This window comes from Schistocerca americana, chromosome 3 (genome assembly GCF_021461395.2).
Source record: "Schistocerca americana isolate TAMUIC-IGC-003095 chromosome 3, iqSchAmer2.1, whole genome shotgun sequence".
Taxonomy (NCBI): domain Eukaryota; kingdom Metazoa; phylum Arthropoda; class Insecta; order Orthoptera; family Acrididae; genus Schistocerca; species Schistocerca americana.
The window spans coordinates 860,921,413-860,935,103 of NC_060121.1; positions in this window are offsets into that span (position 1 = coordinate 860,921,413).

Below are 13,691 nucleotides of genomic sequence, written 5' to 3' on the forward strand. Positions count from 1 at the left end.
CACTAATGCTGCACAACAAAGGAATAATAAAGAAAGTGGGAACAGAAAAGTACATCAGAAGCAAGCAAAATCTTCGACCAAGTTGATTATCTACGATCACCACCGAATTATTCTTGTTTGCTGCTGTAGAGTCTTGTACCGCAAGGAAGCAAGAGAGAGGGTGTTGTTATGGGTGGCTGGTATTCTCTTTATGCAGTATATGTGGATTAATACAGTTCTTTATTTACATGAACTGGAAATATTTACATAACTCGAATAGAGTCCATGTTTTGTGGTACAAGCTCTTCAGTAATGGTGCTCTTGCAGACTGATATAATGTCAATACATTTCCGAAAAGATAAGAAACTGATCTTTCCATAGTCACAAATGCTGCACAACAAAGGAATACTAAAAGAAAGTAGGAACAAAAAAGTATATCAGAAGCAAGCAAAATATTCAGCCAAGTTGATTATCTTCGATCAACACTGAATTATCCTTGCTCGCCACTGTAGAGTCTTGTACGGTAAGGAAGCGAGGGGTGATTGTGTTAAAGTTTTTCTGTTTGCTAATTTGTTGTGTTCTTGCATGTGTAACGGGGGGGAGTCACAGAACATAAAATTTCTGTTTTCAGTGGTTTTGCTTGCTCTTTGATGTAACATAGTTGTGTAAACCACAAATTCTGTGCCCACTCCACCCCCTGTCCCTATGCCTCGGCTGCAGACAGCCATTGTGATGGACCTAACACAAGCTCTTCAGTTTCAGAACCAACAAATCAATACCTTACTGATGACGGTACAACTACTACTTCACTGCACAAGCTGCGTCAGCTGTACAACCATAACCGACCAACCAACCAGCCCAACAAGTGCTGCTGACCAATATACCGCCATTCTGACAATTTAAAGGAACAGAGGTGGAATGGATTGAATACCTGGCTCAGAGTCAAGCACATTACCAAGTTCATCATGTTCAATGTCCTGTAAAGTTACAATACTTCTTTTCAGTTGCGGGCTCCCAGTGTTCAGGATAATACAAAAACTATTCCCAACCGCATCTGCTGATGAACTCATCTGTTGTTGTGGTCTTCAGTCCTGAGACTGGTTTGATGCAGCTCTCCATGCTACTCTATCCTCTGCTAGCTTCTTCATCTTTCAGTACCTCCTGCAATCTACATCCTTCTGAATCTGCTTAGTGTATACATCTCTTGGTCTCCCTCTACGATTTTTACCCTCCACACTGCCCTCCAATGCTAAATTTGTGATCCCCTGATGCCTCAGAACATGTCCTACTAACCGGTCCCTTCTTCTTGTCAAGTTGTGCCACAAACTCCTCTTCTCCCCAATTCTATTCAATACCTCCTCATTAGTTATGTGATCTACTCATCTAATCTTCAGCATTCTTCTGTAGCACCACATTTCGAAAGCTTCTATTCTCTTCTTGTCCAGACTACTTATCGTCCATGTTTCACTTCCATACATGGCTACACTCCATACAAATACTTTCAGAAACGACTTCCTGACATTTAAATCTATACTCGATGTTAACAAATTTCTCTTCTTCAGGAACGCTTTCCTTGCCATTGTCAGTCTACATTTTATATCCTCTCTACTTCGGCCATCATCAGTTATTTTGCTCCCCAAATAGCAAAACTCCTTTACTTCTTTAAATGTCTCATTTCCTAATCTAATTCCCTCAGCATCACCCGACTTGATTCGATTACATTCCATTATCCTCGTTTTGCTTTTGTTGATGTCGAGATGAACTCATCTATGACTAAGTAATTGCTGCATTAACTCAACACTAGCACCAGTAAGTCCAAGTAGCTGCAGCTTGCTTGCAGAAAAAGCTGGAACAGACGTACCGCCAGTGGTACACCAAATTAACAGACATGACTAGGAAGTGTAAATTTAAGCGTAGTTGTGGAACTTTTACAGTGATTTAAAGAAATGTGATGCAATAACATAAAATGTCTCAGATAGTAGAATACGGAACAGATCTTAAAGTACTCTGACCCGTCACTTCCCCAAGGCCCCAATTTATCAGGTCAAGTCACCCCTTATTCCTGACTGCCCCAAGCAGCCACAACAACGAGTGCGTAGACATCTGCATGGACAGCCATGTAGACATGTAAATATGCCTGTGAATTTAGTGAAGTATTGCACTACATGTTTTGCTCGCCATAAAAGACAGGATTGCCCATCACATAATGCAATGTGTTACACATGTGGAAAAAAAGGCCATGTCCAAGCAGTTCATTTGCAATGGCAAAAAATGCCAATTTTACCCACTCCCAGAAAAAAACAGGCTCATGCAGATGCAGTGAATGCTGTGTTTTCAAAACCTACAACAGGTTCTGACTAAAGTAAGATCAAGGTTGTGCCTCCTTCTTGCCCTAGTGCTGTGCAATGACGTTTTAACAAACTACTTGTCTTATTATGAATTGCTGGCCATCGTGTGAAATTTCAGTTAGGCACAGGTGCCTCAGTAACTTTGCTTAATCATGCCATGCATGAACAGTTGGGCTTACCACACCTTTCTAAATCTAGCAAGCACCTCACTACTTACAACAGACAGGAAATTCCAATGCTTGGACAGTGTGGTTTGCCTGCCACTTACAAATCTCACACTAGGACAGTGAATTTTACTGTGGTGGGATCAAGAGATAGCGAGAACATATTTGGGTTAGAAGTTTTTGATTTGTTCGGACTTAGCACCCAAGACAACATATTTTCAGTGTCTGCTTTTGAACCAAAAGACAGTGTAGCTAGCTTGCTTAAAGAATTTCCTGAACTATTTTCAGAAGGAATGGGAAAAGCTAGTAGTTTTGTAGCATGTGTTACATTGAAAGACAATGCACAGCCTAAGTGTTTCTGGGCCCACCCCATTCCAATTGCTTTAAGAGACAAAGGAGCCAGTGAATTGAAAGAATTGCAAGATAATTGTGTAATTGCTTCCATTCAAACTAGTCAATAGGTAAGTCCTCTCATTTTTTTGACTAACCTTCTGGTCACATTCGCATTTGCGTTGACTTAAGTCTACGCTCAGCCTACAGACAGTAATTGACACTTACGCATTACCTTGCCCTGAGGAACGCATGGACAGGCTTGGTACAGCACATTATTTTTCTATGGTAGATTTGCATGGTGCCTACTTGCAAATACCATCGGATGAAGAATCACAGAAAATATTTGTTGTAAATTCACACTTAGGACTGTTCAAGTATTTGTGTTTGCCCTTTGGCAGAGCTTCCGCGCCCACCATTTTTCAACATTACTTGGAACAGCTGACTGCAGAAGTGCCATTTTGTTCAAACTAGCTTGGTGGTATTAGCTCAGGTCGTACACCAGAAGAACACATTGCCAATTTGTGTACTCTTTTTCGAGTGTTGTCAGAAGCAGGACTCAAGTGATGTCTCGAAAAGTGTGACTTTTTCAAACTGAACTACTATTCTTAGGTCATGTGATAAAAAGTCAGGGTGTGGACCCCATCTAATCTTATTTGCTTGTAATCTGTGATCTGCCTGTTCCTCACAATGTGTCTGAACTGTAGTCAGTACTAGGCAAGATGACATATTACATTCGGTTTCATACCGAAAGCCATTCAGATTGCAGCTCCATTGCATCTTTGTGGACTAGAGACTGTCGAGATGCATTTCGGGAGCTCAAAAATGCTTTGCTCAGTGACAAATGTTTTATTGGATTTTGAACCCTCCAAGCCAGTAGTTTTGCAAGTTGACGCTTCTTCCTATGGACCCGATGCTGTGCTTTCATACAGAATTGGTGCGCAAGACAGACCTATTGCTTTTGCTCCAAAGTTGCTAACTCAAACTCAGTGCAATTATTCTCAAATAGAGAAAGAGGCTCTCACTATTGTCCATGGTGTGACCAAATTCCATCACTATTTGTATGTCTCTTTAGTGACAGATCACTAGCCTTTGCAATCCTTGTTTCATCCACCTAAGTCGGTTCCCACACACTGCTCAAAAATTGCAATTTTGGGCTTTCCTGGTTTCACACTATCAGTATGAAATTGTGTACAGACCTATGGCAAAGCATAGCAATGCAGGCGCCATATCTTGCCTTCCGATTGGCCCAGACCCTGATTTTGATGCATCTGCCACATCTTGTTTCCAAATCGATGCACATGATTCTGAATTGCTGGAATCATTTCTCTTGCACTGCAGAAAAATTGTACAGGTCACAGAAGCAGACCCGGATCTCCAGATTTTGTTGCATTACGTCAGTTAAGCAGGGTGTGATGCTAGTTCAAAATAGCAGTGGACTGTTTCATTTGCTTATTCCCAACATGTTGCAAAAGGATGTGTTGTGATTCCTCCACCAAGGACATTGGGGAATGGTTCGCACTAAACAGCTAGCATGACAGCACTGTACTTGCCAGGGCATTGACACTCATATTAAACAGATGATATCACAGTGTTGGGCAGGCATGGAAAACCAATCTGCTCCACCACAAACATTCTCAGTGTGGCCTAAGACTCAATCCCCATGGAAACAAGGGCACATAGACTTTTCAGGACCCATTTGGAACACTCGTTGCCACATAGTGGTAGACTCTTTTAGCAAGTTCCTGTATTTGTGGTGCCTATGGTTTCTACCAAATCACATAGCAGCATTCAAGCATTGTCCTCCATATTTTGCATTGAAGGTTTGCCAAAAGTACTTGTGTTGGACAACAGACCACAGTTCACTTATTGTGATTTTGAATAGTTTTGTGAATGAAATGGCATTCATCATCTAATAAGTGCCCCATTTCATCCTCAGTCCAACAGAGAAGCAGAATGCTTCTTACACACTTTTAAACAACAAATGGCCAAGCTTTGCGTCACCCACAAACAGAAACAGGCACTGCAACGCTTTCTCACCTCCTTTCGCTACCATCAGATGGTAGATCATCACTGGCAGAACTTCTGCATAGCCACCGCCATTGGAGACTGTTACACCCAGCACAGCATCCAGCATCACCATGATCCGCAAGTATTGCTTTGCATTGCACGACCTTGTTCTTTTTAGGGTTTATGTCAACCATAGGCACTGGTAAAGAGGTGTGATCCAGGCTCTTTTATGTACTTGATTGCAGGTCCCAATGGTTTGCAGTGCCGCCACCAGAACCAATTAATGCATGTCATTTACCCCATGATTGTGCTGCTTTTCTTCCCCCAGATTCATGGCCTCACAGGAGTGCACGGCCTTAGCAGCCACCTGCTGGTGCCACTGGGCACCCCAGAAGGATTGAATGGATGATGTGCCCTCACCCCCGCTGTCCCCCTTCCTAACCTGATGAACATGGACCCATCACCCATTGCCATCATTCTCCCAGGACATGCCTTCAGGCCTGGACATGTGCCCAGGCAGCAGTTCTCCGGAGGACGTTCCTGTTATCTTTCAAGGCAGATGGTGGGCTAAGCATCCTGCCTCCATGACAACAGTATGTCATTTTGGGGGGGGGGGATGTGCTGGCATAAGCTGTCACCAGCATGCCGGTCATCAAAGATGAAGCCTGAAGATCAATTAGCAGGCACTGAATCAAGTGTGCCTGTCATGAGAGAGGCCAGAGACACACCCACAAGCAACATGCCACCAACTCCCTCTCGACAGCATGTATTTAGGCCACCACCGGTGATCGGAGGGCCTCACTCAATCATCCAGTCTGTCGTCTGTCAGTTTACTCACAGAGTGGGTTTAATTCCACGACAGTACACAGCAACCAGATTAGTGAGTACAGTGGGAGTAGCTTACCTCAGCCAGAATTGTACTTACTAGCAGTGAGAACTAAATTTTGTAACAGCAAGATTACTGATATTGACATTACATCAGTCTGCAGAGGACTATTACTGATGAGCTTGTACCACAAAACATAAACCCTATTAAAGTTAAGTAAATATTTCCTGTTCATGTGAATGAAGAACCATATCAATCCATGTGTGCATCTGTGTTGTAGAAAGAGGATACTGGCCACCCATAACAACATCCTCTCTCTTGCTTCCTTGCCACAGTTCACATGACTATCATGATTACGTGGGTATTTTATTAACATACTGTTTCTGGAAATGTGGCCTTGATGTTTGTTGAAGCACAGAACACTGAATTTTTGGTAGGACCATGTCATTATCACAGGAGGACCTGAGGTTTATGGAGCATACACAAACACACACAATAACAATTATACCAACACATGAATACATACACACCCATGCATTCTCACAAATACAGTAACAGGTACAAACAAGAAAGCACTTATTGTAATGGGGTTACTTTTGATGTTAGCTGTGTCATCACTGATGGGAGGAGAGAATACTAGGAAAGTAACCCAGCCTATTAGAAGGAAGTGAATAACATGCTAAATTTGTAAAGGTACGGATAGTGGTAAATTGAGCAATAGGAGAAAATTACTACAAAATCCCTAAAAGGAGAGGAACAACGTAATGCTATTGAGAGGACGAATATGAAATATTAAAAAAATTAAGGCTAGTGTATGTAGGAGGCTGTGGGTTGAAATAAAACAGTACAGGCAAGGAGGTAAGATGCTCCATGAAATAAATACACTATGTGATTGAAAGTATCCGGACACCCCCCAGAAATATAAGCTTTTCATATCAGGTGCATTGTGCTGCCACCTACTACCAGGTACTCCATATCAGCAACCTCAGTAGTCATTAGGCATCGTGAGAGAGCAGAATGGGGCACTCCGCGGAACTCACGGACTTCGAACTTGGTCAGGTGATTGAGTGTCACTCGTGTCATATGTCTGTACACGAAATTTCCATACTCCTAAAGATCCCTTGCTCCACTGTTTCTGATGTGGTAGTGAAGTGGAAATGTGAAGGGGCACATACAGCACAAAAGCGTACAGGCCGACCTCGTCTGTTGACTGACAGAGACCACTGACAGTTGAAGAGGGTCGTAATGTGTAGTAGGCAGACATCTGTCCAGACCATCACACATGAATTCCAAACTGTATCAGGATCCACTGCAAGTACTATGACACTTAGGCAGGAGGTGAGAAAACTTGAATTTCATGGTCAAGCATCTGATCATATGCCACACATCACGCCAGTAAATGCCAAATGATGCCTTGCTTGGTATAAGGTGCATAAACATTGGACAGTTGAACAATGGAAAAACATTGTGTGGAGTGATGAATCATGGTACACAATGTGGCAATACAATGGCAGGGTGTTAATATGACAAATGCCCAGTGAACATCATCTGCCAGCGTGTGTAGTGTCAACAGTAAAATTCGGAGGCGGTGGTGTTATGGTGAAGTCTTGTTTTTCACGGAGGGGGCTTGCAGCCCTTGTTGTTTTGCATGGCACTATCACAGCGCAGGCCTACATTGATGTTTTAAGCACCTTCTTCCATCCCACTATTGAAGAGCAATTTGGGGATGGCAGCTGCATTTTTCAACACGATCGAGCACCTCTTCATAGTGCATGGCCTGTGGTGGAGTGGTTACATGATAATAACATCCCTGTAATGGACTGGCCTGCACAGAGTCCTGACCTGAATCTTATAGAACACCTCTGGGATGTTTTGGTATGCCGACTTTGCACCAGGCCTCACCAACTGACATCAATACTTCTCCTTGGTGAAGCACTCCATGAAGAATGGGTCGCCATTCCCCAAGAAACCTTCCAGCACTTGATTGAATGTATGCCTGCGAGAGTGGAAGCTGTTATCAAGGCTAATGGTGGGCCAATACCATCTTGAATTCCATCATTACCGATGGAGTACGAACTTGTAAGTCCTTTTCAGCCAGATGTCTGGATACTTTTGATCGTATAGCCTACTTATGGAGATTAGGTGGTAAATAGCCTAGGTGGACATGGATGAGGTGACCTATGCATGGATAAGGTGGACTCATGAACAAGATGACCTTTACTGGTGTAGGGAGTAGATTAGATTTTATATAGAACACTGACCATTCAGGTATTATGAATAATGAAGGAGTATTTTCCTCTCTGAATGAAGGTAATGTATCAGTTCTTATAAGAAATTGAGACACAGTGTTCTAAAGCACCCTCCAAATGGAGCATTAATCACAATGATAATTTTTGCTGGAGAATAACGAAAGAGCTGTAGATTATGTTGTAAGGGAATGTAAGTGAAAAAGGTCATACAGGTTATAAAATTATATGGAACATGGTTTCTCACACAGGCAGAAGAAAAATATATTTTAATGGAAAACATTCTGAAAAATGCTCAGAGGTATACAAAGATAGTAAAAATAAATTAAAATGGAATAATGAAGTTTATATTTTCTCTTGTTTTTGATTGAATATAACAACATGATTAGCATTAAAAGACATGTAGAAAGAGTCACACTAATTCTCAATAATAAAATATTAAAAAGTCATAGGTTATGTAAGAAGCAGTACAAGCTCAATGTAAATGAATGATTCCAACATCTTTTGCCTCTGTGGTAGAATATGTAGCATAACATGCTGTTTTGTAGGAAATAGCATGTCACATTCAAGGTTTAACTTAGCTGACAAAATATGTCAGAAGATTTTTTAATGTTTAAGTTAGGCAAAAAGACCAGACAGCCCACTGTGAGAAATGTGGGAAATTCTGTGCAGAAATGGAATAATCCATGGATGCTCTTTGTCTGGGGAGTGGTGCAAACGTTAAAACATCACCATCTGCTGTGATGTTGGGCCACTTACTTTGCGCTGATGCTGTACCATAGATGAGCTCGGCCCATGGAATAGCACTGGAAATGATAATGTGCAACCAGACTCTGTGTGCAGAGATATCAAAAGTTGTTGATTTGGACCTTGGGTGATAGTCTGTCACATAGAGGTCATTGTCTGCTCTAGCAGTTGTAATGATAATCTCGTGTTCTGAAAGATGTTAATGTGAAATGTTGTTTATGAGGTTGAACAATGTATAAGTTAAACTGATGTCTCTGTATTTGTTGATTTTATGACGTTATTTGGAGAATAGCCTTTCCCGCATCATCCCCTACACTCCTCGGAGTATGGAACCGCATCATCATCTCTCACAGTTCCACACATAACTGCTAAGTGGAGAAGAATGATTAGCAAGGAAGACCAGGACCTAGTAGCAGATCCAGTCCACTACTGCAAACACCAACTGAGTTACTTATTACTCCACTAGTCGTGTCACTACGAGGAACATTTGAGGTCGTGTTGTATCTGTGAGATACAGGACCAACGTTGCACCAATACCTCCAATTAACCCCAGATGTTGGAGAGAATAAGTAAACAAAATGCAGAACAAACCATGTATGTATGAAATATTAGCAACAGAACATTAATTTATGAACATTAGAACTAGAACTTTTATGTATTAACGTTTAGAAACTTTACTCGGTATACAGTATTTGTATCTAGAATATAGTAATGAAACAGATAGGAAATTAATAAAAAAATAATGTCCCTTTCAGAGGAAGTAAAATAAAAACAGAAGATTTATCATCAGCCATTGTTTTTCATGTCTTCATCAATGTCACAACCATCGGGACAAAACATTTCAGTGTTGCAGGCACAAATATTGACTGCACCCTTTGCACTTATACTGAGTGAGTCTTGTAGTCTTGTTCGCCCAACATATTTGGCATCGCTTTCGTGTTTTGGTGCCCTTGGCAGTTGTGCTACTAAGTGTTGCAGGTGTTTCATTTTGGGGAAGAAGTTCCCGAAGCCAGAATGAAATGGTCCAAGGCAAGCGGGGCAGCAGCGAACGCTTTAGCATCTGGCCTCTTATTAGTTCTTTTCCCAGATTATGAAGGAAGATTTGGCGGGCTGGCACTTCGATTCTTTTTCCTAGACATATGGTCTGGCTGTTCATGCCGGCAACATTCAGCATCACATAAAAAATAACCATTGGCCAACGTCTTGTGCCTCTTTGAACGTTGTATATAGAACACCTTTTATCGACCACGTTCACACCTATTTTATGGTGATCATAATAGGTAATCCCTTCCGGTTTCTTTTCGTCCCCAGCTTCTTCGTCAATCACTCCATCCATATGCATGCTGGAAATCAAAAAAATGGCTCTGAGCTCTATGGGACTTAACTACTGAGGTCATCAGTCCCCTAGAACTTAGAACTACTTAAACCTAACCAACCTAAAGACATCACACACATCCATGCCCGAGGCAGGATTCGAACCTGCGACCGTAGCGGTCACGCGGTTCCAAACTGACGCGCTTAGAACCGCACGGCCACACCGGCCGGCTGCTGGAAATCACAATGACGTTTTTCTCGTTATTTTTATTTTGGGGCACGTACAACACCATAGTGCCCTCTTTGCAGAATGAAAACATACTAGAAAATGGCTCTCTCCTTTTTATCTCTTTCAGTTCATTGGGGATCAGCCATTCGTTCTTTTACAGTGTTCCCACATAGGACAGGATGTATTTTGTGGCCAAGTCTGGAAGAAGAGTGGTGTCACTAAACCAGTTGTCAGCAGTGATATTTTGGCCAGAGTTAGCTAGAGGAGTAACCAGACATTCAACCACGTCTACAGGTTTGTTGCTGACCTGAAAAGGACTGTTGGGTTGCCATCCTGCATAAATTTCCATGTTCCGTGCATATTATACACCTGAGTCTACTGCAGCTAGTATCTTCGACTTGTATTTTGTGGGCTTGGATGGTATATACTGGCTGAAATTACACCTGCCTCTGAAGCCCTCTAACTTTTTGTCTATTGTAACATCTTCTCCTACACAATAATATTGTTGGCAGTTCAGTACAAACTTATGAAAAATGATCTGAATAGGGGCAAGACGATCTAGAGCTTTTTGCTGTTCTCTTGTTTCTCTGTTGTCAAACCCCAGAACCCGAGGTAAGAAATGGAACCACACGAGAGTCATAGTGAGTCAGAAAATCCCAATCCCAAATCTGTCATTAGCCCATAAATACTCAAGGTTTAGTTTCCCAGCTTTGTAGAGTCCAGCAATATATAAAAGCACAATAAATGGTTTCAACTCTGTTTGATGAGTGGGTTTGACATCTCTTTCCCATGAATAATGATCTTTCATGGAATCGATATATTGGTTTGTGGAACATACAATGATGTCCAACATGTTGCCATCAAATAAACATGTCCACGTGTCTAAAATTGTGTTTATGTCCAGAGCTCTACCGATCAGGCCTGGGATTTTCCTAAGTAGGTTATGTTTCCCTCTTTTCAACGAATGATAAGGCCTTTTTTTCCAGGAAATGGAGTCGATGACTTTCATGCCCTTATTTTTATGGTAGACGTTGAATTCATCGTCCTCTTCACCCTCAGATGACACATTTGTGTTGCTTTGCTCCGTTTAGGAACTGTCCTGATGTTCCTTTATTATTTCCTCCGCATCTGTGTCACAGTCCTCTTAGGGTACATCTACATATACATCTACATGATTACTCTGCAATTCACATTTAAGTGCTTGGCAGAGGGTTCATCGAACCATAATCATATTATCTCCCTGCCATTCCACTCCCGAACAGCGCGCGGGAAAAACGAACACCTAAACCTTTCTGTTCGAGCTCTGATTTCTCTTATTTTATTTTGATGATCATTCCTACCTAGGTAGGTTGGGCTCAACAAAATATTTTCGCATTCGGAAGAGAAAGTTGGTGACTGAAATTTCGTAAATAGATCTCGCCGCGACGAAAAACGTCTTTGCTTTAATGACTTCCATCCCAACTCGCGTATCATATCAGACACACTCTCTCCCCTATTACGTGATAATACAAAACGAGCTGCCCTTTTTTGCACCCTTTCGATGTCCTCCGTCAATACCACCTGGTAAGGATCCCACACCGCGCAGCAATATTCTAACAGAGGACAAACCAGTGTAGTGTAAGCTGTCTCTTTAGTGGACTTGTTGCATCTTCTAAGTGTCCTGCCAATGCAACGCAACCTTTGGCTCGCCTTCCCCACAATATTATCTATGTGGTCTTTCCAACTGAAGTTGTGCGTAATTTTTACACCCAGGTACTTAGTTGAATTGACAGCCTTGAGAATTGTACTATTTATCGAGTAATCGAATTCCAACGGATTTCTTTTGGAACTCGTGTGGATCACGTCCCACTTTTCGTTATTTAGCATCAACTACCACCTGCCACACCATACAGCAATCTTTTCTAAATCGCTTTGCAACTGATACTGGTCTTCGGATGACCTTACTAGACGGTAAATTACAGCATCATCTACGAACAACCTAAGGGAACTGCTCAGATTGTCACCCAGGTCATTTATATAGGTCAGGAACAGCAGAGGTCCCAGGACACTTCCCTGGGGAACACCTGATATCACTTCAGTTTTACTCAATGATTTGCCGTCTATTACTACGAACTGCGACCTTCCTGACAGGAAATCATGAATCCAGTCGCACAACTGAGACGATACCCCATAGGCCTGCAGCTTGATTAGAAGTCGCTTGTGAGGAACGGTGTCAAAAGCTTTCCGGAAATCTAGAAATACGGAATCAACTTGAGATCCCCTGTCGATAGCGGCCATTACTTCGTGCGAATATAGAGCTAGCTGCATTGCACAAGAACGATGTTTTCTGAAACCATGCTTATTATGTATCAATAGATCGTTCCCTTTGAGGTGATTCATAATGTTTGAATACAGTATATGCTCCAAAACCCTACTGCAAATCGATGTCAATAATATAGGTCTGTAGTTCGATTGATTACTCCTACTACCCTTCTTAAACACTGTTGCGACCTGCGCAATTTTCCAATCTGTAGGTACAGATGTATCGGTGAGCGAGTGGTTGTATACGATTGCTAAGTAGGGAGCTATTGTATCAGTGTAATCTGAAAGGAACCTAATCGGTATACAATCTGGACCTGAAGACTTGCCCGTATCAAGTGATTTGAGTTGCTTCGCAACCCCTAAGGTATCTGCTTCTAAGAAACTCATGCTAGCAGCTGTTCATGTTTCAAATTCTGGAATATTCCATTAGTCTTCCCTGGTGAAGGAATTTCGGAAAACTGCATTCAATAATTCCGCTTTAGCGGCACAGTCGTCGGTAACAGTACCATCAGCACTGCGCAGCGAAGGTATTGACTGCGTCTTGCCGCTTGTGTACTTTACATACGACCAGAATTTCTTCGGATTTTCTACCAAATTTTGAGACAATATTTCGTTGTGGAACCTATTACAGGCATCTCGCATTGAAGTCCATGCCAAATTTTGCGCGTCTGTAAATTTTAGCCAATCTTCGGGATTTCGCGTTCTTCTGAACTTCGCATGCTTTTTCCGTTGCCTCTGCAACAGCGTTCGGACGTGTTTTGTGTACCATGGGGGATCAGTTCCATCTCTTACCAATTTATGAGGTATGAATCTCTCAATTGCTGTTGCTACTATATCTTTGAATTTGAACCACATCTCGTCTGCATTTGAATAGTCAGTTCTGAAGGAATGGAGATTGTCTCTTAGGAAGGCTTCTAGTGACACTTTATCCGTTTTTTTAAATAAAATATTATGCCTTTGTTTCTGGTGGATTTGGAAGAAATGGTATTGAGCCTAGTTACAACGACCTTGTGATCACTAATCCCTGTATCAGTCATTATGCTCTCTATTAGCTCTGGATTGTTTGTGGCTAAGAGGCCAAGTGTGTTTTCGCAACCATTTACAATTCGCGTGGGTTCGTGGACTAACTGCTCGAAATAATTTTCAGAGAAAGCATTTAGGACAATCTCGGAAGATGTTTTCTGGCTACCACCGGTT